This window comes from Arachis ipaensis, chromosome B10 (assembly GCF_059453495.1).
Source record: "Arachis ipaensis isolate K30076 ecotype BB chromosome B10, ASM5945349v1, whole genome shotgun sequence".
Lineage (NCBI taxonomy): Eukaryota > Viridiplantae > Streptophyta > Magnoliopsida > Fabales > Fabaceae > Arachis > Arachis ipaensis.
Window position 1 is genome coordinate 151180090 of NC_142435.1, and position 7807 is coordinate 151187896.

Genomic DNA, 7807 nt, shown 5'->3' on the forward strand with positions numbered 1-7807 from the left:
ACACACTAGTTGACGCTTCGTCAGGATATCAGTACCTCTCCTTTATGGACGCTTACTCAGGATACAACCAGATCCCAATGTATCAACCCGACCAAGAGAAGACGTCATTCTTGACCCCAAAAGCAAATTATTGCTACATAGTTATGCCCTTCGGACTCAAGAACGCAGGGGCTACATACCAAAGATTGATGAACAAAATCTTTGCAGAACACATTGGGAAACTCATGGAGGTTTACATAGATGATATGCTAGTAAAAACACGAAGTGAGGAATCTTTGTTGTCCGACCTCGCCAAAGTGTTCGGCACCATTAGAAAGCATGGAATGCGACTTAATCCCGCAAAGTGCACCTTTGCAGTAGAAGCTGGCAAATTCTTGGGCTTCATGCTCACACAGAGAGGGATTGAGGCAAACCCAGATAAATGTCAGGCCATACTCAACATGAAAAGTCTGACCTGCGTTAAAGAGATACAACAGCTCAATGGAAGACTTGCAGCCCTGTCCAGGTCTCTAGTCGGATCAACCATCAGATCTCTCCCCTTTTACGCCATATTAAGGAAGGGAAAGAGGTTTGAATGGACCCCAGAGTGCGAAGAAGCCTTCCAAGATTTTAAAAAATTCTTGGGGCAACCACCCATTCTTACCCGACCAAGGGAGGGAGAAGCACTCATATTATACCTCGCAGTAGGAAGTCGGCCAATAGCTTCAGCACTAGTCAGAGAAGACAAAAGTGGGCAACAACCCATCTACTTCATCAACAAAGCTTTACAAGGGGCCGAATTGAACTATCAAAAGATAGAAAAGTTCGTCTACACACTCATACTCACTTCTCGTCGACTCCGCCCGTACTTTCAAGCGCACACTATCAAGGTACGGACCAACCAGCCCATAAAAAGCATCATACAGAAGACAGACTTAGCTAGAAGAATCCTACAATGGGCGGTTGAGCTGTCTGAATTCGACCTCCTGTACGAAACCCGGACAGCCATCAAGTCACAGTATCTGGCCGACTTCATTGCTGAGTACACAGATACCCTAGAAAATCCCACAAAATGGAATCTCTACGTGGACGGCTCTTCGAACAAAACTGGGAGCGGTACAGGCGTGATAATAGAAAGCGATCAGGGAGCCCAAGTCGAACTCTCATTAAAATTCGACTTCCCTGCTTCAAATAATCAAGCCGAATACGAGGCATTACTGGCTGGTTTGAGGCTGGCTAAGGAAGTGGGGGTTCAAAAGCTTACCATCTTCAGTGATTCACAAATAGTTACCTCACAGATAGATGGGAATTACCAGGCCAAGGATCCCACTATGAAAAAATATCTGCACAAGACCAGAAAACAACTCGGACAACTCGGGGAATATGAGATCCAACATATACCTCGGGAACAGAATGCTCGAGCTAATGCACTCTCAAAACTAGCCAACACCAAACCAGGGGGCAACAATAGAAGCCTCATCCAAGAAACACTACAAAGCCTATCAATCACAAAAGAAGAAAAGGTCCTAACCATATCTGGTCAGGATCAAAGGTGGATGACACAGGATAGTGTGGCCCTTATCTCTAATCGACACGATTCTATTACCTCAGCTGTGGCTCGCAGTAATGCAGCTTGGTCGCCTCCGAGAATTTTTCATATATTTTGCATCAGGCATATAGAGTCTATCTTTTTGAGGAAATTCAAGGCACCATATCTCCAGAAGCTTATCGTAAACATAGGTAACTAAAAACACTTAAGAATTTAATTGTGATAGTAACCACTTTCATAATGGTTGTATTTTGTTTTTTTTTTTTGTGTCGCAGGGTATTCTAGGATAGTGTGTGAAACACCAGTTGCGTCACTAGCATTTACGCGAGTGAGGTGAGGTGTACACTAGGTGGCTAGATAGAATTTTGAGTGAACAATATGCTTTGGCATTTGATGGTGGATACCGATGGGGTCACATGACCATAAATTTAGTTGAGTGCATCAACTCGGTTTTGAAGGGGGCGCGTAATCTCCCAATCATTGCACTTGTAAAGGCAACATTTTACAGATTTAATAAGTTGTTCACAAGGAAAAGAGCTTAAGCTGAGGCTCGAATTAGTGCTGGTCACGTGTTCTCTGAGGTTGTGGCATCTAAATTGCATGTAAATCAACGCACAACTGGAAACATTCAGGTTAATTGTTTCGACAGGTAGAATAAAATCTTTGAAGTGCGTGTGATGCCTAATGGGTTAGAGTTTGCAGTTGATCTACGTCAGTGTCGTTGTGATTGTGGTGAATTCCAAGTTGATTGAATGCCATGTCGTCATGTCTTTGCTTGCTATGCAAATTAGCGATTGGATTGGCATGTTTACGTGCATGATATTTACAGGATGGACCAGGTCCGAAGGGTTTATAGAGCTAGGTTTAGGCCCCTTGGAAATCCAATTACATGGCCTGTGCATCACAAACCTCGATTTGTACCCAATCCTTTTCTTAAGCGAGTGACAAAGGGTCGGCCAAGGATAACCCGGTTCTTTAATGAGATGGGCACGTGAATGATACGTGCTCCAAGACATTGTAAGCAGTGTGGGGCCGAGGGCCACAGTCGTAGTAGATGCCAACAAGGTGGTTGTTCCGGTGCAGGTGGCACTGCTCACAATACCTAATTGTTATGATGTGTGCCATTCTTTTTTATAAAATTTATAGCGTTTATGCCATTCAAGAACATTATCCCCTTTATTTGTGTCATTTAAAATAATATGTCCTTTATATTATATTACTTTACATTATGTCATCTAAGACATTTCTTGTGTTGTCACCTATAAAAATCCAGATATATCTTACATTAAGTCCAAATATATGTTGCCACTTATAAAAGTCCAAATATTTGTTGCCACTTAGAGAAGTCCAAATATATGTCACACGAAATCCAAATTATAGTTAACATTCTACTTTCTCATTGTCCATTTCACATCCTTGTAAATTTTTTTGCATTTCCTCGCGACATTCATAAATGCGAACGGAGTGAATATGTTTGCACTATGCCATGGAGGATCAGTTCTAAGATTATATCCTTTGTCTCCAGAAGATGAAGACAGTGTCCCACCTATAGCTGTATCCGCCACACCTAAAGAAAAATTAAATATGAAATTCATATAATCCTACAAGCAATATTTGACACAATAACATAAACTATGACCATATCAACCTACTAAATGTGGTGTTACCTACACTAGGCCCAGGTGCATCACCACGATCGTCGTCATCACCATCACCTTCGACATCATCATCATTATTATCATCCTCATCATCACCCTCATCCTCGTCATTGTCTTTTGGGGACTCTACCAAATAGTCAACATCATCACCTTCATTACGCCTCATACTCTCTTCAATAAGACCCATTTGGATGCGACAGGAGTTTCCGCTATTAACAACATCTCGACCCCATTCACTCCTGCTTGAGTCAACAATAGTCTGCCGCCAGAATTTCCTGAAGGTGCACGAAATCGAATTATCACATCCAATGACTTCTGTCCTTGGGTCAGCACTTCATGGTCAACTGGGTTGGGTGGGGGCATATGGCTCAGGTTACACGACTATGATTGGCCCGCTTCTGTTGCCATGAATCCAAGTGGTTGGCTGAACGATGCTTGGTCTCCAGTTTCAAAGTGCGATAAACCCCAGTTTTGGTGATGCGGTTGGAACAACGGTGTAAAAGGCGATGAGAAATAAATCTAAAGAACATATGGATTTGAAGATTGCTGAGGTTCCTCCTGTAGTGGTGTTGACTGTAGGGGTTAAGGCGGTTGTAATGATGATTGCGGCTCTGGCTGGTGTGGCTAAGTTGGCATAGCATCACCCTCTTGAATTTTTTGTAAGACCAGATTAGACAAGTGCAAATGGGTCCCATTTTTTCCTCTATACCAATTCATGTAAAGATCTAATGGATGGTGTAAAGGCACAGGCTCCTGAATTAGAATGTGACTGTATCGGTTGGTCCACTGCATTATCCAAAACCTGTGTGTGACAGACCAATATAAGTTTTTAGGCCCGGTCAAAACCTCACCATGTTGGCCATCCAAAGACCTTTCTTGATGTGGGATACTCTGTAAAAACCTAAATTGTCTCCTGCACCTATCGATTGCATGCCACTCAAGAGTCTCAAACGATATCATGGTACTGTTGCACTCCAAATTTCTGAATGACTACGGACATCTTCTGGGATGACATCTGCCTCTATCCGATCAATACCGTAAGCTTCCCAAACAAACTCGATAGAAAATTAAACACTACATTATCTAAAAGGCATCAACATACATGTACATCGAGATGTTTCTATATAAATGGACGAGAAGACACCTGGTCTTCTCGAACCTCATCTAATAATCTCCTAAAATATGTGACAGTATGATATCTATATGGCTAATTTACACTCTCCCAGTTACGCCATCTGTTTACACATTTTTTTCATTACTAAAATTCCTATCCAAATATTGAAATACAAAATAAAATATTATTCAAAGGCGTATAACAATTCAAATTATCGGTTAGCTAGCGGGAAGTGTGGTGGGGCACCAGGAATCGGGGCAAAAAATGGCATACGAATCCAAGCCCGAATATACACAATTTCAGTGGACCGTCAATCTCTTTACTGTCAAAGCAAATTGCTCTACACAATATTCTGTACAAGTGTATAAGGGATGTCGATCCCCAACTAATTTCGTGAATCCAAGAAAAGTCACGAAGCAATGGTAGAAATTTTCAGTGAACTGTTGACCTAGACTTATCAGCAAACAAGATTGACCAAAACAATAACAATATGTGGCATTTCACATACCTTTCCATGGCAATTGAATCATTGAAAATTAATCTGTCTTTCACATTTCTAATCTAGGTCAACTTGATGTAACTTTCTCTGCAATCACTAGTTCTAGGTGCAACTCTAAATTGATATAAGCATTCAGCTTCCATGGATTCCTGACTAGTCATAGTTGTTCCTGTCACGGAAAGACCATTTATCGGAATACCTAGGATTAGAGTTATATCTTCCAACGTAACAGTGTACTTGCCTACCAAAAGATGGAATGTGTGTGTATCTGGGTGCCATCTCTTTATTAAAGCTGTTACCAAAGCCGACTGATCTTGGATCACTCCAACTTAGGATACATGACCCAGTTGCCCACACAAGAGGCTCGACAATTGGATTATATGAATCCGGTAGATTCATGTGGATACATCTCAAAGTTCTTATACCCTACAAAATATAGACAAATAATAACTCAAGTTGTCTTACTTAATTAATTATATATAAATTAAAACACTTATAATTAACATTAAATTTTTTTAGAATGTTAATAAAAAATCATTTAACCTCTGTACTAAAATTGCATTCATAAGTAATAAAATTATCCACTAAATCAAATTTTACTTGATTGTCATTATAACTATGTATCTTATCAATAATTTTCAGACAAACATATTCAATTTGTTATAACAATACCTACTTACAAATATAATTAACAAATGAGTCTTTATCCTACATAGAGTCCTAAACAAGAAGGCCATAATTAATTAGTTTAACACAGAACCTAATTAATAATGATCTCCAATAACTTAATTATTTTTTTTATAATAATTAATTCAAATTTCTATCTATTCTATTACTGATTATACATTAAATCAAAATTTTAATTTATATTCGCATATAATTTAAAATAATTAATTAAATTATCCACAAATTAAGCTCAATTAATTTATTTATTAACATTGTTTAATTAATATATTATGACACTAACATTAAATAAATACTAACAATATCCCAAAATCAGGTGTTATAAAAAATTTTAACCAACAAATTAAATTCTAATTACACATTCTACTAACAAGTACAATTAATAAATTTATAAAATAATTATAATTATGGCATAACAAATATAATACTAATTATTGTTCACAATCATATTATTATTATTATTATTATTAACAACGTAAACTAGCTTACTGTTATAAACATATATATGCATGTAAAACTAACAATCATCTAAATAATGTTAATATTATCATTTAATTACTATAAATAATATTAACTCATAAATATTATTATTTTTATATTTATATTTAAAAAAAAAACAATAACAACAAAGCCTTATCCCACTAGATGGAATCGACTACATGAATCAAATGACGCCATTGAATTCTGTCATGTATTATGTATACAGAAAGACCGTTTACATGTAGATCTCGTTTGACCACCTCATGGATGGTCTTCTTAGGTCTTCCTCTGCCTTTCATCCCTTATCCATCTTCCATCTCATCCACCCTCCTGACTGGATGTTCCGTCGGTCTTCTTCTCACATGTCCAAACCACCTAAAACACGATTCTACCATCTTTTTCACAATAGGTGCTACTCCAACTCTCTCCCTTATATTTTCATTCCTTATTTTATCCAGTCGCGTATGACCACTCATCTATCTCAACATATTCATCTCTACCACACTTAGCTTATATTCGTGCTCCCATTTGGCCACCAAACACTCCGTACTATAAAGCATGGCCGGTCTTATAACTCCGCCTATGTTACACTTGTGGTACATAGCCGGTCCCAAGCCCGGATAAAGGAGGAGAGTTGTGTTAGGTCTTCGACAACCAACATAAAAACTTAGTCGAATCTTTATGATATATTTATATTTTTAAAAAAAAACTTACATAACTAGCTTGACTAAGATAGTTAACAATATGAAATTCAAAATGATCAACTTCTTTAATTTTTTTTAGACATTGTGATTGATTTTTTGGGTGGGTATGATATGAGTTATGAAAGTAAATGGGAGTGTTGCAAAGAAGGAAGAAAGTGATGTTCAGAGAAGAGGAATGAAGCTTGAAAGAAGAAAAATAGGAGTAGCGTGGCTTTAGTCTTCAATGTTAGAGTGCATGGTCGACACGTGGGGGTGGCCATAATATGAGGGTCAAATTTGCGGATCACTCCCTCGCCGTTAGATCTGTTTTGTTTCGCTCCTATTCTTCGGATTGGAAGTTAAGGGCTTTAAATCTGAGATTCAGATTTCGCTCACCTTAATCAGCGTCCGATCTTCTTCAATTCAGGCTGGCTATTTGATGCTTTCTCCTAGCCTCAAATCTAAGGCTTCGAATTCACTGAAAATTGACCCTCCGATTTTGTCCCCCTAAAAATCGGAGGCTCAGATTTGTCTTTTATGCCGTCAACAATCATACACATCATAGATAACACACACGCCGACAATAACAGCGAAAAACACCATTTACGTCCCAACATTAAAATTAAAAGAGAAATACTATTTGTCCTTTAAATTTTTAATATTTAATCAATTTTTTAATTTAAATACTATTATTTAATTAATTTAAATGTCTACTTTTTTAGAAAGTTACTTGTATTTTATAGAAAGTTATTTGTTTTTTAGTTTTTTTTTTCCTTTTAAAAACTGAATGATGGACAATTTTTAAAGAATACCTAATTGTATTAAATTTAAAAACCATCTCTCTGATGCGCCTCCTCTTATCGTCGAGAATAAATTTTTTCTATTTTGTAAATTACGATTTTATATTATTTAAAACTTAATTAAAATAAAAAAATTGAAAAAAAATTCTAATTTTTGTTGCTGGTAGATCAAGTCGTATATAAAGCTGCACGCGGATCGGATCGGATATAACCTATAATTTTATCCGATCCGCACTGCACTCATCAAATCGGATTGGATATGATATCCGCATTTTTTTTCGGGTCAGATCCGACTCGATCCGATCTGCATACATGCGGATCGGATCGGATCGGATATTGGATCCACATAATTCAAAAAAAG

General features: G+C 37.6%; 1 pseudogene; it reads right to left on the reverse strand.

Annotated features, from left to right (window-relative positions):
- Positions 1-2916: 2916 nt before the first annotated feature.
- On the reverse strand, positions 2917-4421 carry LOC148582094 (uncharacterized; annotated as a pseudogene).
- Between the last annotated feature and the right edge of the window lie 3386 nt (positions 4422-7807).